General features: G+C 37.0%; 2 protein-coding genes across 3 annotated transcripts in view; both read right to left on the bottom strand.

Moving 5' to 3' along the window:
• LOC135785875 (EVI5-like protein) overlaps positions 1–18,270 on the bottom strand; it is a 58,019-nt gene extending 39,749 nt beyond the window's left edge. Inside the window, exons 1-2 of one of the 2 annotated variants that reach the window (XM_065295500.2) lie at positions 18,023–18,270; positions 10,794–10,983 (exon numbers count right to left, since the gene is read on the bottom strand). The gene's annotated coding sequence lies outside the window, so the exon portion shown is untranslated. The remainder of the gene's footprint in view (positions 1–10,793; positions 10,984–18,022) is intronic. The other variant, XM_065295499.2, reaches the window with a different exon arrangement.
• The window catches only part of LOC135785885 (adipose-secreted signaling protein-like), a 260,005-nt gene that overhangs the window by 89,094 nt on the left and 151,810 nt on the right, over positions 1–19,101 (bottom strand). The window lies entirely within an intron of this gene.

The raw sequence follows: 19,101 nt of genomic DNA, 5'->3' as shown, positions 1-19,101 counted from the left end.
TGATATGACGAATTGATGAGAATATATTCTACTATTCATTGTGATATGATGAGTCCATTAGCTCTACCATTTATTGTAATGTGACGAGTTTATGATGATGTATTTTAACATTCACTGTGATTGGTTGTGACGAGTTTATGATGATTTCTTTATTGCTCATTGTGATTGGTTTAGTTTTGACCTTGACAATGTGATTGGTCAAGATAACTTTTTAAAATACACGGAAGTGACATATGTATTTAATATATATTTGATGCCTGAAGAAGATCGAGAGATCGAAACGTTGCGATAAATGATTTATATTTTTGCAAGTGGATAGTGTGCGGGACCTCTCTTTTTCTATTTTTAAATATGTGACACTGACATTTTTTTATTGGGGCCTGACTGGGCCAGTATAAAAAATAATTTGCTTTGAGCCCTGGAACTGCAAAGACAAGTCAGTAATGTATCTATCTGGATTATTTTACACGTTATAAAAACGTTATAAAACATTTTTGATTTAGGTTTAAAGTAGGGCTGTCAATAGATTAAAATATTTAATCTAGATTAATTGCATGATTTCATGAGTTAACTCGCGATTAATCGGAAATTAATCGCACATTTTTATTTGTTCTAAATTTACGTGAAAGTAACAAATTTCAGTTTTTTTTATAATTTTTTAATTCTTATTTTTATGAAAATCTCTGACTCATTTAGACAGCATGGGTCACAATAAGGCTGCGTCCTAATATATCCAACTATAGGCTGGACCAAGGGCGTTGCGTTAATCACCGTTAATAAAATTAGTGCCGTTAAGATTTATTTGTGTTAACGCATTATTAACATGTAAATTTTAACAGCCCTAGTTTAAAGTATAAATTTCTTTGTATAAAAACAATTATACAATTGGGGGGAGGGGTAAAAGAAATAAGATTAAAAACGATTGTGCAGAATATGTGACGTGTGTGTTTTGTGCTGCTACAACAACAAACAAGGTCCTCTCTGTGTTCTACAACAAACCACAGAAACACACAGATAGACAGTTAGAAGCTAACCCACAGTCAAAGCATCCCTTCTATTAAAGAGAGCGAATGAGCGAGCGAGGGAGAGAGAAGAGAGAGAGAGAGAGAGAGAGAGAGAGAAAGAGAGAGAAAGAGAGAGAGAGAGAGAGAGAGAGAGAGAGAGAGAGAGAGAGAGAGAGAGAGAGAGAGAGAGAGAGAGAGAGAGAGAGAGAGAGAGAGAGAGAGAGAGAGAAATGCCTGGCCTGCACACTACATTATGTATAATGTGTGCATCTTGTTTTATTGTTGTCTTAAACAGAGTTCCTTTGGCTTATGGTGATTACACATCGTACTAATCTCAAGAACCTTTAAATGTACTTTATGTCAAGGTATGTCATACCCAGCGGACCTATTTAGGAAGGCAAATGAAAGAAAACCACTGACCTTTAAATAAAGAGAGAAAACAAAAGGCAAGATAGAAAAGACATGACAAACAGCACATTCATACACATGAAACAAAATACATGTAAATAAATACATCCTATAGGAATTAGAGAAGAGATCAGTAAACAGGCCAAAAACATGCCACGGGCATCTTCCTCTAACACACACACACACACACAAAAAAAACAGCAACCCATCATAAGCAGAAAAATAACCCACAGCTAAAAATAAATACACAAATATAACCTTCTTAAACAAAGTAAACACACAATGTGGACAATAGCAGTATTCACATCAGAGAAGCAGCCCAATCAAAAGAGCCATTAACAGCGCATGAGCCGATCCCTCCTGACTGGGAAAACACACACAGCTCACATCTCGGGCCAGTCGACGCAGTGCAACCACAATAAAACACAATAGTGTACCAAACCTAACAGTGATCTCTGTATAGGGTTCAGCCTGAACGTTTAAATGCGAGCTCTCTGTCACATGCAGGGTTCTGGCCTTACGCAACTTTGCCATTACAATGAACAAAATGGGATGCGCTGCAATGAAACTAATTAAATTAGGTCTTTCAATGTTATCTACGATGCATTATTTCTGATTTTAAAGCCTGTCAGCGGCAGTACAGAAATTATAAGTAAAAGAAAAATATTTGTGCATCCTATTTGAAGATATGCATGTATCTTAAGTCACTGATCTCTGTAACACCAATGTGTTTTTGCTGCATGTCTCTCCTGTTGGTGAGCAGTACAATTGTAGTTATTGTGGTCAATCACGCACCCCCCCAACCTATAAAATCTGTTGGCCCTCAAATACATTCATATGACACATTCAGTTAAGTGACTTTACTAATGTGGTTAATTTGGATTGTAAAAAAAGAAATGGGTCTCAGATATTTCTAATGGTGCTTTTCCTTTGCATAGTACCCCATGGTTTGGGTCTGCATAATTTTGAGGGGTTTTCCACTGGAAACAATGTCACAAACATGTAGCCAATCATATTACAGTTGAACGTGTTAATCAGTAGTTTGAGTTATAGATAGTATGCATGTATGCCACATAGACTCTGAACTGATTGCAGCACAGCTGCCAGGGTTTCCCGCAGCACTTTTCAGTTCGGGCGGCCCACCTAAGCTGGGATACCCTATAGGGTTGCCGCGGTGACATAATTTTCCCACCGGTTAATCGGCGCGTCACAAACTCGGTGATCCCGGTTTCACCGGGTGGCAGGGGCTTATAAATGCGCATGCAGACGTGCACATTTTACTTTCACTTTTGAATTACGCAACTGTTTAAACGCAGCGCTTGCGTAAGCTGCGTTAATCGCGTATGAATTTGCGTGCAATGCGAGTGCAACAGCTGGTTTACTTAAGTGATTGAGTCAATGTGCGCAGGTAATTCTCACAGAACCCGCCAGTCCCAAGCAGAGCAACCGGCTACTTATCCATTAAAGCGCTGCTTGAATGATGGGTTTAATATTTTTCTTGATGAAAACCACAAAAACAAAACGATGTCGCTTATATTAAACATCATATATGTATATTATAACAAAAACGAGTAAGCACGCGGCTTCTGTCATCATCTGGTCAGTCAGCTCGCCTCGCAAACTCTGACAGAAATAAATGAAATCTGACACCTGCTGCTCTGTGACGTGACACGCGTTCAGCTTCGCTGAATTCAGGCAGGAGACACATTCAGTTGTAAGTGTTTGCTCTCTCTAACGAAACTAAATGATTTAATTACACGAAAATATCAAAACAACGATGAAAGACGGTGTCGCGGTGGGCAAGTGATCTAACTGGTGAGAGGCTGAAGCACCGGTAATCACCGTTTCACCGACTATCGTGGCAAGCCTAATACCCTACCACCTTAACTAGGTCGTCCAAAAAAAAAAATTAGTTGCACAAAAGGCTGTCAAGTGCATCTCGTAGAATAGCGTGGACGCGCTTCACACCGCGAGCGGGCACGCGCCACATGGCCGAAATGAGAGAAAGACATGGTCCGTCACTGTCTGGAGGATAACTAGCCTGTTGATAAAACAATTTAATTAATTAATAATCTAGTATGTGTTCATTTTCTGTCATAGTTTCTTCAAAATTGAGTTTAATTTGAGTGTTTTAAATAAAAATATTTTCATCATGACGCGTACGCCCTGCCCCTTTGATTGCCACGCCCCGGCCCGCCCACCTGCACAACCCTACCACATTAACTAACACATTTTCTGTGGTAAACCCTGGCTGCTTCAGCTCTACTTCTGTGCTGCTGACCCCTGTTAACATCAGCGCTTCAAGATTAGTGTTGCAAACACGCAGTTCAGGTATGCATTGTATAAAACTGAACTTAGCAGTTATGTGCCTGAAACTGCAGAATGTAGCATCTATTTACATATATATCTATGGTCCGAGGTGATGTGAAAAGTGGAGGCGGGGACTAATTCACATATTCATATCTATGGTCCAAGCTCTCCCAAGAATAGGTGACTCATTTGCATATCCGTATATCCGCATAAACTAAACGAGGCAATGGTGTAGAGTTACATTCAAGCAGTTTTAAAGCATGAAGAAATTACTGTAAAAAACTTTTATATATGCTATTGTGATGCTCAAAGACGACTTTTAACTAATAATATTATTGACCACAGGGAGACTTTAACGTGTGATACATTTTATGTCTGAGTTGTCTTGCTTTGGATGGATGATTCACAGCTCATTTAAAATGCTTTATTACTGCAAGAAAACAAAGTCAAATGATTCTACAAACAATCTTTTGTGTTCTGCAGAAAACATTGTACAAGTTTTGAACAGGGTTAAGGTTAGGTACACAATGACATAATTTTCATGCATGGTTGGCTGAATTCCTTTCAAATGTAGCCCGTATCAGACACAAGTGAGCCACGTGTTAAACTTAGGATATTTATCATATTTTGTTGTCATGTTTTATTATAGGGTTGGGCCGTCATATTTTATAATAGGGCTGGGCAGCATAATGGTATATATGCTGCAACAGAATAAAAGATCTCTTGAAGAATCTTGAATTTCAGTACTATCTGTACTGTTGGCTCTTGTCACATGAATGGCTTGAGATGTTTCTAATTTGTAGCCTGGTCCAACCAGACTCTCGTATATTCATTTCATTTGTAAAGAGAGTCTGGCCACGCTCCCTTGCAAAGCGTTAATTTCGTTAAGGAGGGTCCACTGTTGAAGTTTAAAACTATTGGATCTGCCCAGAGTCACTCAGGATCTGCCATAGGCGATCGCTAACGTGTGGTCGTGACGTACGTAATGCGCCGAAACCGGCCGGAAACAACAAGTACGAATAATCAGACCAACAAAACTTAGCAAACCGGGTTCTTACTCCGGCTTTAACTTCTGGATATACGGCAGTTTTGCAACAATGGAACGAATAGCTTTTCTCACGTCTTTCTCCGCTGCCATTACTGAACTACAACTCAAACTGACGCATGACCTCAAGGTCATCGTTCTTAGCCACCCAGCTCTGTTCGCTGATTGGACCTGCAGATTTTTGCAGGAGAAACGAAACTCTACACAGCAGTCCCAGACGTAGTACTGAAACTAAATTAAAATTAAGCGGACGCACATAGGAGAGTAAGTGAAGAGTAAATCCTTTTAGATAAAACATTAAAACCCCCAGTTAAATGATATAAATACTATTGAAAGAATGGCATGGGATTAAATTGCTATGTGGATGCTGCTGGCTATGACTAATAAATGCTTTGAAACCTAAAATAATATAAACTAAACAAGCCAACACAGTGATTTCTGAAATTTCACCACAGCATATATTTAAAAAACCATACAACCACTTAAATAACTTCATAAGTTATGTCATTCATATATAACTTAGTATTGTTGCACAAAAATAACCTAACATCGAAAACCATATGCCAAATTCTGTTCCTTTTCACACAAAGATTACGGAAAAACACAGCAAATGCATTCAGAATTTGTCCGGGATCTTTGATTTTTGACTAATTTCCACTGCCATTGATTTTCCGGAATCTGTGCGTGCTTTCACACACATCCTGTAAAAATCCCTTAAAGACACATGACATATTTAAAGCCCTGCACTTGATAGTTTTTTTCCACAGTGTCTGAAGTTTGCTAATTATCAATGATTTTTCTCTTGTGCATGCATGTTTGTTTATGAAGAGATCATAAGGATCGTGTGATGTGCTATTCTGTCATGCTGGTGAATGATCACAGCTTCAGCGTGGATAGTGACGAGCTGTTTCTGTGTCTTGTCCACACACCATGCTTTTTGTGTATGTCAAGGCAATGTTACTAGGTCCTCTTTCCGGGAGAAATTTAGGGGCCGTGTTTGTGTTCACACAGAAGCCTGTCTGCCAATTTTACGGAAATATTCTGGGACCAAAGTGCTGTGTGAATGAGGTTTTAAAAGTCACAAAAACCAAATATCAACAAGCATCTAAACCAAGTAACAACAAGCATCAACAAGCTACTACTTGGCTACCTTCAAATTATGAGACAAAGGATTTGTGTGAGTCATGAAGGTTGACAAATAGGCTAGCATAACTGCTCCTTGATTCAGGTAAACATGAAACCAGTCTAATTATTATTTCTAATTATTATATGGGACCTTCTTAAGATTAGATTTTTCTTAAACTAGCAGATTTTAAGGTATGAGTTTTGCATTATCTCAGAATGGCAGACGAATGATTTTCATTTCAAACCTAGGTTTTAAGACAGACTCAGTTGTTATAATTCTGTTCTAATATAAATATCTATTATCACATGGATCAGCCCTCTACAATGCGAGTAAATAAAAGATTGAACACCCCTATTTATTTGAACAGGATACAATGCAATGCAATACAATGCAAAGCTCAAAATGGCCAATGTGATAGTCCTGCTTTACAGTTAAAAGAACCAATCATCAGTTGATAAAGACAGACAATTCTCTAGAGAGGGGGGTTTATACAAAGTCTTGTGAAGAGCTTGCCAACCAGTGTGCATACGCAGTAGGGATGGGCAAAATTTTTTATTTTTTTGATTAATCGTTTTTTTTAACGTGGTCGATTCAAAATCGATTCTCACAAGCCACAAATCGATTTTTAAAAAAAAAAGAAATAAACTGATCCTGTTTGATCAAGGAATGCGACTGTTATCACTTTTTTTAGCATACATTTTTCATCTTACATCAAAATTGTACTGTATTTAACATAATTGTATGCATTTGAAAAGAGGGTTCTGTTTTAATGTAGCCAAGTGTACCTAAAATAAAAGAGTTTAATATACAGGTTTGTGGCTATTAATTTCTTTTGATTAATTACCCACTTATAAACTTATGTTCACAGTTCTATTTTATAAATGTAGTATTTGTATTAAATCTATACTCATTGAGTTGAATCGAGAATCGAGTATAAAAATCGACCGGAGAATCGGAATCGTAAACCGAACAGAGAATCGAAATTCAATCGTTTTGATAGCTTGTGAATCGAAATCGAATCGATCTGGAACATCTGAATCGATACCCAGCACTAATACGCAGTAGCTAATGCAACCTGGAGAAAAAGTGTTTTGTAGTGCAAACAAAAGTTAGGGTGCAGTTGATGTCAGGTTTAACTCTTTCCCTAAATTATCTCGTCAATTAAGATAAAACATTTAAAAAAAAATAGTGTTCCTGATGAATTTTTTTGTTAATCTGCAAAACCGCGATTATCCACTAGATCCCAATTTATGAAAAAACTGATGCAAAAACTTTATTTACTAATTTTAAACTCTGTGTATGTTTTGATTATCGTTCTGAATCTGACCTCTAACAAAATCCATTCACAAAAATGCAATTATTTCAGCTTTTTGCAAAAAAAAATTATTTTTAAAGAAAAATATCCATATTTAAGAGTTTATAAGCAGAAAAATAATATAGATATGATGAAATGCTTTTTTCCAGGTTTCTTTGTTTATTGTTTGATTGAAAGCAGAGGGTCTGTTCTTTCATTTGATATTTTTGTGTGTTTATATATTTTTAGAAGAAAATGTTAAATTTTTGAAATTCACAAAAAATGCCAGAAGGCAACTTTAAAAAAAAAAAATGGCCGGCGGGGGAGGAGTTAATTGTTAATAGGTTTAATATCTGTCTTTCCTCATTCAAGTAGACAGGACTTTAGTCTTACATGACCAACATGTAACCAACATAAAACATGGCTGCCTAGTGGCGCGACTTGCAAATGCTAACAACTTTGGACACCAGGTAACTAATAAAGGATTTTAATAAGCCAATGGCTAGTAAAGATTAGAGTTAGAGAGGTATAGAATGAGTCTAATGCAGGTATTATTTCATTGCCTGTTTCACACGGTGTAGCTTGGCTGACAGTGCTCTCTGTTGCCACATTAACACAGCAGCAGAATACGATTGTCAGTCTTGTATTTGAGTTCTTAATACAATTGCATTCACTCACAGTTTATTTTAGAGCTGCAAATTTCGACTATTTTTTCAACCGATTAGTCTATCGATTATTTTTTCAATTAATCGAATAGTCTAAATAAAGATTTTTTTTTACAAATAATAAATGTAACATCTGCTATTAATGCCAACATTTTATTGAAGCATTTTCTCAATTAAACAAATACACAAACAGTGCCAGTGCCAAGGAAAATATAACAAATCACATAAAAACAAGTCCAACATTAATTCAGCCTAACATAAACAGTGCAAAAGGGGCATTATTCACCTTAAACAAATAAAATATATTAATATTAAAGAAGTAAAATAAAAATAAATCAAACTGAATAATAACTCCTTATTAATATAAAAACATGTCCTGCTCTTTATTGTTCCAGCCCTAGTGCTAATCATAAACTAATGAAGCGTCATCATTAACTACAAAATGACTCACATGAAATCATTGTTTATTAATACATTAACTAAAAAACATGTCATGTTGTACTTAATGATGACTCTTCACTTCGTTTATGATTAGTACATGCATTTACTCAGCATTAGTTCAGACTGAAGTAAAAATAAGTTCATTGTGATTCATGAACCCTTATTATAAAATGTAACCATTATATTATTACTGTTAATATTATTACTATCAGTAGTAACGTTACTGCATTCTCATTTAGCATCAACTTTAACATTTAACTTTTCTTAAGTCTCGGGTAAATACAAATTTAGTTAGCATGATCTTCTAATATTTTATAAACGGCGTTTACGCTGCTGTTACTTTAAATAAACGCATGTCAGGAATACCTAACGAGACGAGCTTTTATAATATCTGCGCACATAGCAAAAAAATAAGCTATGGGAACTCCGCGCTGCCAGCTGGCTTTCAGTGCACGCGGGCACATGCCTATCTCAGTGTAACACAGTAACTTATTATTTCATAACTTCTTAATATAAAAAGTTAAACTTGTCCCGCTCTTTATTTACTGTTTCAACATACTGCCCAGACGCGATGCAATGTCGTGTCTGTCAGGCGTCTCGCAACTCGTATTAAACTAAGATGTAAACACAGCTGTATTAAGCACCATATATGCCTGCATTGATTCTATTGTTGTATAAAAACTTACTGTAAAAATTCAAATACTTACGCTGCCGTCGCGTCATTCTGAGGTCGGAGAGCCCCAGGTTGTTTTCTTTTAAGATGATCATGCACAGATGTTGCGCTGCTGTGGTATGCCATTTCAGTTTTACACAGTATGTGTTTTATTTGGTTTCTGCTTAAAGTATTCCCACACTTTTGATCACGTTCTGGCTGTTTGGTATAACACTTGTATTATCCGGTCGGAGCTGAAGCCGCCTTCATTTGAAAACGTAAACAATGCGACGCATCGACGCATTTCCGGCAAATCGACGTAATTACGTAATCACGTAATCGACGTAATCGACTACGTCGACGCGTCGTTCCAGCCCTAGTTTATTTATAACGAGCACAACAACCACAATAACTAAACAGCAACGATTAGAGGTAACCACCCTTGTGCAGTATGTCTACAGTACATTTAAACACATTTGTCAAAAAGATAATTTCAATGATGGTAAGTAATTTTAAGCGGAAAATTTGGGAAGTGACATTCTCTGGATTAGGGAATTTGGGATTGCTAAATCTAAGTTTAAGTCCAAGTTTATTAACAAAAACAACATGCACATAGGCCTACATGAAAAACACACACAAAGACATCCCATGTACAGTATCAGAGGCGTGGAATAATTCTGAGTAGGAAACAAAGCCACACCTCAAACATCGCACAATAGCTTAAACTGCATTATAAAGCTTCTCAATGCTCTGTGTGACATTCCATGATTATTGAGCTTGTAGAAACGTACAGTAACACACCCTCTCCTCCACCACTGCCCTTCACAATGACATTGTATGACTCATAGACTACATAACATGTCTGAAGGTCTGACATATTACATCCAGACGTTTACAGTGAAAAATCAAGTATTCCAATGTTACAGACTTGTGTTATATTGGATTTCAGAGCTTTTGTCTTTAAAGAAAACAATCAATAGTTGCTTCATGAATTAAACTAAAATAATCAAAGACAAAAAGTGTTACATTAGTCTGCTTTGTTTGTGGTTGCACAAATCTTTCATAGTGTCACGCGGCTTATGCAAGCAAGGAATGAAAATATTGAATAAGCATATCAAGTGGCGAGGCCTCAAAAGATTTTAAAGGTTCTCCAGGCACATCAATCTTTAAAATTATCGCCTAAACTTTAGTGTTGCATAGAGATAACAAACAAAATCTTTTCTCAGTAATAAACTATACATTTTCTGGAGACATTGATAGTGTCACTGCCTGAAAACAAGCCATGCTAAATTTAGCCTCAAAGTTCAGCCTAAAATTAAACACATAATAAATCACATTAATTCACTTTTTGAAAACAGATGGGTTTATGTAGGACTGTTTCCTGCAAGTACTTTGCAAGTAGACTCCGGCTCTTCTGATTCACAGCCTGTAAGTAGCCTATAAGTAGTTTTCATATTTAAAGATTATCTTACGACGACTGATTAAAACGCAAGTTTTTAGCAGTGTAGAGCAGTGGTTCTCAAACTTTTTCAGTATGCAGCCCCCCTTGTATACGGTGCATGACTTTGTGGCCCCCCAAAGAAAATTTATGACATAAAACATTCCAAAACTTAAAATGTAAATTAAACAAAACATATTAAATTATTTAATGTATTTCTGTCTAAGATTTAATTACACAGAATTTATAATCAATTTATTTATTTTATAAAATGTCAGTAATTCGGGGGGCCCCTGGCACCATCGCAGGTCCCCCAGTTTGAAAACCACTTGTGAAAAGTAGCACTTGTTTGTCACTTTACGATCACAAATGCAGACATGGTTTTATGTTTTAGTATCCTTATTCCTTACCTTAACGTTCTGTTACGTTCTGCTCAAGTCGCGCTGGCAAAGTTGATCTGCATTTTCTGGATCAGATTCGGGCTTGTATTGATATAGTAAAGATGATATGGTCTCTTTTACCAGCGTTGCCAGGTCCGCTGCCTTTCGGAGGAGTTCTGATTGAGCAACTTTTAAACTGTAGCTACAGGTTGATGTTTTTCTGCGGGTTAGAGATGGAAGGATTTTGTTATTAGTTGTTGGTATTTGGACTAGTTTTAAATGGCCATTGAACTAGTTTTAAATGGCCATTGGGCTGGTTTTGTAACACTGATCTGGCAATCCTGCCTTTCACTATTGCTTTGGGAGCTGATCTTTCAAATATGGTAAGGAGCGTCACATTTGCCTTTTTGCACTTGAAGTATTCGGTCAATCACAACGCACTGGACAGCTGGTCAATCGGAGTACACCATGCTTTCTGAGTTTCATAGAAATCGTTGCTTTTCATAAAGATGGGGAAAAGATAATCAACAATAACCTATGGTACATGTATCTGGATTTTTTCTTAACTTTATATAGCCCTAAAACTTTGCACTACAATGTGCTTTTAAGCAAGGTCATATGGGATCTTTAATGTCATGTGTACGGTCCTGTTTTTTTTCATGTACTCCAATAAATAGGTAAAAACAATGATACAAACCTTGCTTCTCTTAATAAATCCAATACTACGTCCTCGCTGAAACCCGCTTTATCCTGAGATAATTTAAGCTTGACCGTGTCAGGTACAGTAAAGACACACGTCGTAGGCGGGGTTAGGGCACACAACTCACATTTCACCTATTAATCAAAGTAACTTCATTCTTACATGTACAACCTGATGAAATTACATTTCTTTAATAAAACTAAAATCAGTTTAAAATTGAATTATATTTTATTTGACTTAAACTGACTAATTTATGGTAATTCAATGAATTTACTGTAAACTAGGTTTTAGAATACAAACTTAAATTTCACATATTAATTAGGGATGCACCGATAGGATTTTTTTGGGCCGATACCGATTTAAACACTTGAATACAATACTATACAGCTGGTCTATAAGCTAGTTTATTTCTGCATCAAATTATTTTTACTGAACATGGATCGGATCTAATTAACATTTAACTGACCAACATAATAAGAGAGGCAGAAATTAAGCTAAAACTAATATAATAAGACAGCATGACAACCTTAAAAGGTGGTTTTTGCTATTCAGCATTTATTTTATTAACAACATTAACTCATTTTTTTTTTTTTACATATAATGGATTTCTTTATGCAGTTAATTAATAAACAATCGGTATCGGCCTTTCTCGTGCTATTGCCGATATGCCGATGTAGGGCTGGGCGATATGACTCAAAAAATTATCGAGAAAATGTTTTCCATATCAGTCGATATCGATAATTATCATGATAAATAACAAATCTTTACTCTTGTCAAATTTAAAGGCAGATTTTTGCTCCTGAATGAAAATTGTAAAAACCAGACAGTTAATAATGGTTTTAAACTACTTTTTATTCAGAACATGACAAATACAAAAACTAAAATCTTGTTTTAATGCATCTGTATTAAATGTAAATCTATTTGTTATGAAATCAACACATTTCTGACACAAAAGCAGCAGACTACTGTCCCTTTAAGACCCAAGACAGACTGCTTTAAGTTTCAATATACTGAGTAACCGCTGTTTATGTTCACTTAAACAAGAAAGAAAACTTAGTTCAGTGATCACGCGTGTGTTATACATATACGAGCTATACACGCTGATAAATGGATGTCAAGGGTGTCACTTTGCTGTGGGAGCGCACATACCCAAACACTATATTCACTGCAGTGGTGGATCTGCTGCTTTTCCTCAGTTTCCTGAATTTGTGAATGTCCTGTAAATATACTTTTAAAGCTGGGCGGACGTGTGCGTGCGCAAGGCGGACGCTGAATGAAAGTAAAGTATACTGCACGCACCTGTGTCTGCTGTGTTTGACGAACCCTGTTTGCACGTCCAACATTACACGCAAGAAAATGTTTCCGCGCATTTGGATTCCGTGATTCCGTCCGCGTTATCCGCATCGCGAAAATCATAGGTCTCTACTAATAAATAAATAACTTGCCTCATCTTCCACTCCTTCAAGTCTGACTGTCACTGTGATTGTAAACCAAGAGCGCGTGCCGCATCCGGAAGTGCTCGCGCAACATTACGCACAGTGCTTAAACATTATCGATCACTTATCGAACTGTCCTTATCGTTTTATCGAAAAAGTTTATATCGGTAAAATTATCGTTATCGAATTATCGCCCAGCCCTATGCCGATGGTTTCAAATTCATCAAAAATCGGCCGATAAATATCGGCGGCCGATACATCGGTGCATCACTAATATTAATCCATTCACAATGTCATAAATAAATGCCCATTACTTTTGTAAGTTAGTGTAAGATGTTGAAATACACCATATAGAAGAAAAATACTACATGATAACTACACTAAATCACCAGCACCATTGTATCCCTTTAATGTTTTAAGCATTTGCAGTAACATTCATTTTAGAAACTAAAATAAAAAACAAAATCCTAACAAAATCTACCCCAATGAGAGACCAACTGCCTCATAACACACACAAACATTACGACATAGCACATAAAATGAGGCTAATAAAAATGTAAAGGGCAGGAAAAGAAAAAGACATCTGCTGTATAACTAAGAACAGCTGCAGTGAATTTAAATTAGTATGACTAAGTAAAACCCAACAAACAGCAGCAGAGGAGACACACAGATAGAGACAGCAGGCCTGTTATGACGGTCAGAGCCACAGCTGCTCTGAAATAAAGTAAGTCACTATCTTACAGTCTAACACACATGCACATACTGAAACACATGCAAGTTTAGCCATGTTTGCCCATGATGATGTGAAGCAGTTAACTTAGCATCTCCTAACCAAGATAAAATGCGACCTAACCCTAAAAAATGTAAACAATAATGAGACAAAAAAGAATTGTGAAAAAGAAGGTGTGAATTCTGAAGGCTAAGGTTGTGAGCTCCTGCACAAGTGAGTTTAAAGAGCACATATTGTCCGATTCAAGATTTTAAATTTCCTTTGTTGGGTGTGTATTAGTACATGTTGACGATATGCAAAAGGTACATACCCCAAAGTAAATGATGACGCGAGTTATCGTATCCAACATAAATCTCTTTTCTTGGACTACAACAAACACATTGATTGTAGAAAAGTGTACTTCCTGGGATTGGTGATGTGATCAGGACCGACATAATCATAATTCCTCCCGCTTCGGACTTACAGCCTGTAATTTAACTCCTGTTAGTAACTGAATCTTTTAAAAATGGTAAGGAGCGTCACATTTCCCGCTGACGGTATTCTGGCCAATCACAACATACAGATTAGCTGGCCAATCAGGGACATAGCCCTTTTCAAATCTGTGCATTTCAGGAAGAGAGTGAAATCTGAAGCTACAAAAATTTACGATATGTGAAAAATAATGTGTTTTTTAACCATAAACCACGCGAACACCAAATACACCAAATACACAAAATAACGATGTTTTTTTAGCAATGAAATAGGTGCTCTTTAACTGAAAATTGAACAATACAGTGTCTAATACACTTCAAGATTTTACAATCTGCAGGGCTTCTCGGAGCACTTTTCAGTTCGGGCGGCCCACCTAAGCTGGGATGCCCTACCACCTTAACTAGGTCGTCCAAAAAAAAATTCCACCAAACGCCACATGGCCGAAATGAGAGAAAGACATGGTCCGTCACTGTCTGAAGGATAACTAGCCTGTTGATAAAACATTTAATTCATTAATAATCTAGTCAGGGTTTCCCACAGCACTTTTCAGTTCGGGCGGCCCACCTAAGCTGGGATACCCTACCACCTTAACTAGGTCATCCCAAAAAAAATTTGCTGCACAAAAGGCTGTCAAGTGCATCTCGGAGAATAGCGTGGACGCACTTCACATGGCCTTAATGAGAGAAAGACATGGTCCGTCACTGTCTGGAGGATAACTAGCCTGTTGATATAACATTTAATTCATTAATAATCTAGTATGTGTGTTCATTTTCTGTCATAGTTTCTTCAAAATTGAGTTTTATTTGAGTGTTTTAAATAAAAATATTTTCATCATGACACGTACGCCCCTTTGATTGCCACGCCCCCGGCCCGCCCACCTGCACAACGCTACCACCTTAACTAACAAATTTTCTGCGGGAAACCCTGTATGTGCTCATTTTCTGACATAGTTTCTTCAAAATTGAGTTTTATTTGAGTGTTTTAAATAAAAATATTTTTATCATGACGCATACGCCCCGCCCCTTTGATTGCCACGCCCCTGGCCCGCCCACCTGCACAACCCTACCACCTTAACTAACAAATTCTCTGCGGGAAACCCTGATCTGCCAAATTCTGATGTAAAAGTAGGAAGTTTGAGTCATTTATAGATATGTAAATAAAATTACAGGAGTGACTCAGGAAATGATTGCCTCCTTTGTTGCCTTGACAGCTTGTAATAGAAGAAAACAAAGCGATGGCATGATAACCTTTGACTGAGGAACAGAGGACATCCTGACCTTTCTCTTAAGGAACAACACGAGATAATCGTATTACGGTGTGCTCATTCTGTAAATACTTACTGATATAACAAAAATACAACATATACCGCCAGTTTTACCTTCTTGCATGTGTTTTCAGTGGTGCAGCTGTGCAAGGAAATCAAAAAATGAAAACATTTTATGTAAGCTATGTAAGAGGCCTTACAATCCATTTTCCCTAAATTGCAGAAATACATTAAGCAAAATTCCATCACGTTGTTAACTTCAACTCTCCGCAGCTATGATCCCATTCTCTTTAAATACATTACTGAGCTATTGAGAGAACTGTGAAATGGTGTAATGACTGCTAAATTAGTCCCTCTCTTCCTGAAACGCATGGATTTGAAAAACGCTGTGTCCCTGATTGGCCAGCTAATCTGTACGTTGTGATTGGCCTGAATTCCTCTGACGTCAGCCGGATATGTGACGCTCCTTACCATGTTTGAAAGATTTGCCCACAATGCAATGCTAGCAGGAGTTAACTTACAGGCTTTGAGACAAAGTGGGAGGAATTATGATAATGTCGATCTTGTCTACATCACCAATCCCAGGAAGTAAACTGTTGCCTACAATCCCTGTGTTTGTTGTAGAAAAGAGATTTACGTTGGAGACGATAACTCGCGTCATCGTTTACTTTGGGGTTTCTACCTTTAGCATAAAGTTAACATGTACTAATACACATTTACACACCAAAGGAAATTTCAAAACGTGAATCGGACAATAGGTGCTCTTTAATGTTCTGTGTAACTATTAATGTACATTTTGCATCTCTAGGCTATGTCTTAACTTAAATCCTGGTAGAACGCGAATCACAACACACACTTCCCAACTAGTTGACTCTGGACAGATCACCGGATCAGCTTTTTTTAACCAAACGCACCTCCCAACTTCAGGCTGACAACCCCTGAAATTTTTATATTTTACGTTTAAACGATATTACGTTTAAAAATGTTTGGAATTGTCATTGTCTGCTCGTAAGGTGCTGAGCTTGGATCGCAATTCCTCTCACATTAAGCAAGCTGTGACCACACAAGCACCAACTGATTCTCATGCAATATTTTCAGATCGAATAGAAGGTCGCTAAACAGGTAAAAAATCGTCCCAGTGTGTCTGGCCTAAAGGACCGAACGAAAATAAAAAGCAGAAAGCAAGACAGTTTGCAGAGGTTACATTATGTCTTTTTAACTCTTCAGCATGTGACTACAACATAGCGATTTATTTATGCTAATGAAAACACTACGATATCAGTTTAACATTTAGAGATACCAATCACTGCTGTTCTGTAGTGTCATTCTTTCACAAAACATTAATCACACTGATGTTATTTCAGAACAATTAGTCCCTTGTTGATTTGTGATCATTTACATTAGCAAATTCTTTTATCTAAAGCGACATCAGAGTTCCAAATCAGGTAATTTTAATTTGATCATATTCATGTTGTTTACATTGCCACAGTAGTCTGGCTCCTAAACAGCTCAGTAAGATTCTCACCCAACCAGCAGTGAAGGGACAACTGCTTACAAATTAAAGCTAGACCTTCAAACAATGTATCATATTCTATAATATCTTTATTTATCTTTGACATTTAGTTCAGACACGCACTCACGCACGCACGCACACCGGAAACATGGGTACTGAGATGAGGTCATTATTATATCATCAGGACTGGATCATCAACAAAACACAAATCAAAATTGTGTTTTTGTGAGATAATTAGTAACACATAAGCACAGTCTTATCATTAAATACCAACTCAAACAAGCAAACTCTCCTCCCTACCTAAACATGTAATCAGGCTACCCAAATAGTCAGTTAGAGCCGTACAATTAATCCTTTAAAGTGTAATTCAAGACAAACTAAAATGAAAGCACATAGCTGAGCTGTTCACGAAAACATATTCTCTCTTTCGTTTGCTTATATAATACATCGCATTTTAGCAAAATACAGATGCTTTAACTGTTCAAGCAGACAGCGTGAGAATGTGCACAGCAGCCATTTCAGCTCTGTGTCACCGTATAAAATAATAAGAAGCCATAACAAGCCATTTGGGTCATTAAATACGTTATTGTAGGGCTAAATTTATTTATTGTATGTGTGGACAGTATGTTTATTGCAATCGTAGTCTGGCTCATTCAAATACACATGATGTTACTGCAGGGATGCCAATTCACACTGTGGGTGTGCAATGGATAAGTAACATGTTACAGTTGCATTTTCGAGGGTTTTTAGTGAGATGATTGTTTTAGGAGTGGAATAAACGGTATAAAACCTTATTCTTCAGAATAAAGATTCGTCTATATTGGTCGAATTAAAAAAAAATGTATTTTGTTCTCCCTGTTAAAATAGTTCAAATGAGCTGTATCGTGCATATCGGTATTCCATATAAAATATATAAGGGTGAGGAGGATGATGATTTTTTTGCTTGGCATCTGGCAAGCAGGCTCATCATCATGATCGCCGTTGGTCCAGGCAGATACGCTGGAATTTCCCCTCTTTGTCCTAGATCACCTTTATTTGCCATTTTACCTCGATTTACATTTTTAAAGACCGTTGTATTCAAAACGATAAATGCGAATAATAAGTCACCCCCATGATGAAAAATGCATAGATGAATGAATGCCCACCTGAATTTCGGTCTCATTACTGAAGCTGCTCCGGCGCATTCACAGATGTTGTCATGCTAACGCTAATGGGTCACAAAAACGTTAATCCTTTCTTGAACGACGCCGTCTAACATCTACGGTAAACCGGGGAATAAATGTGGCATCATATTGACGTTTGGATGTGGCTGCCCATTTAGAGGAAAATATGACTCGTCAGGGCGAGTTTCCTCAAGGAGAGCAGGAGTCGACGCCTACACGAGAAAACACCGCCCAAGTCCCGCCCATCTCACAAGGCCTGATAAAATAAAAAATAGACAAAAAGTAATTACACGTGTCTTAATTGCCGTAAACATCTAAAAAAAGAGACTATAAACATCGTCTGATCTACTGCTGTATGATGGCCTCTGTAAAATGTAAGCTTTTTGCACGTTATAACGTCAGCAAATGTGATTGACATCCACGCAACCAATAAACTAGAGGAACACTTTGAATGACAGCATATTTCACCAATCACTTATTTTTCTTAACCCACATCCACAGTGGTGGGTAGCGAGCAGGTGATGTTGCAGCTTTGATAGTTTACGTTAATCTTTAGTTGCAACATGCTGAACATTCAAAAAGAGGCCGCTATATTGTTCTTTGTTGTCTATTCTTTAAAACATTAAGACCTAACTCGCCATAGAATAAAATTTTGAGTAACATATTTAAACTCTAAAAGACATTTATGATTTTTTTTAGTATTTGGGTTTTGCTTAAAGTACACACATTAAAAACCTGTTGATATAATCATGATTTGAGAATATTCCAAACAGTTAGATGGAAGCAAAGAAATATGATCTTATCAGTAGCATGTAAACAATGTTTTGCTTACATGTAAGCAGTGTCTAACAGAACGCAGAATATTGCGTAATTCGTATTTTTAGTCATAACTTTTATGTATAAATTTACTTTTTGTTTATATGAAACAAAGATGTTTATGTTAGGTTTTATTTAAGGACCAAAATCAGTGTTCGTGTAGTGACCTCCTCTGGCCACAGTATGTTTGTAAAGCGGGATTTCAAAAAATCCTCTTAAACCCGCCCCCAACCAGCGAAGTATTA

Source organism: Paramisgurnus dabryanus, chromosome 4, assembly GCF_030506205.2.
Source record: "Paramisgurnus dabryanus chromosome 4, PD_genome_1.1, whole genome shotgun sequence".
NCBI lineage: Eukaryota > Metazoa > Chordata > Actinopteri > Cypriniformes > Cobitidae > Paramisgurnus > Paramisgurnus dabryanus.
Note: the sequence above shows the minus strand (reverse complement) of the source record. Positions and strands in the feature narration are given on the sequence as shown.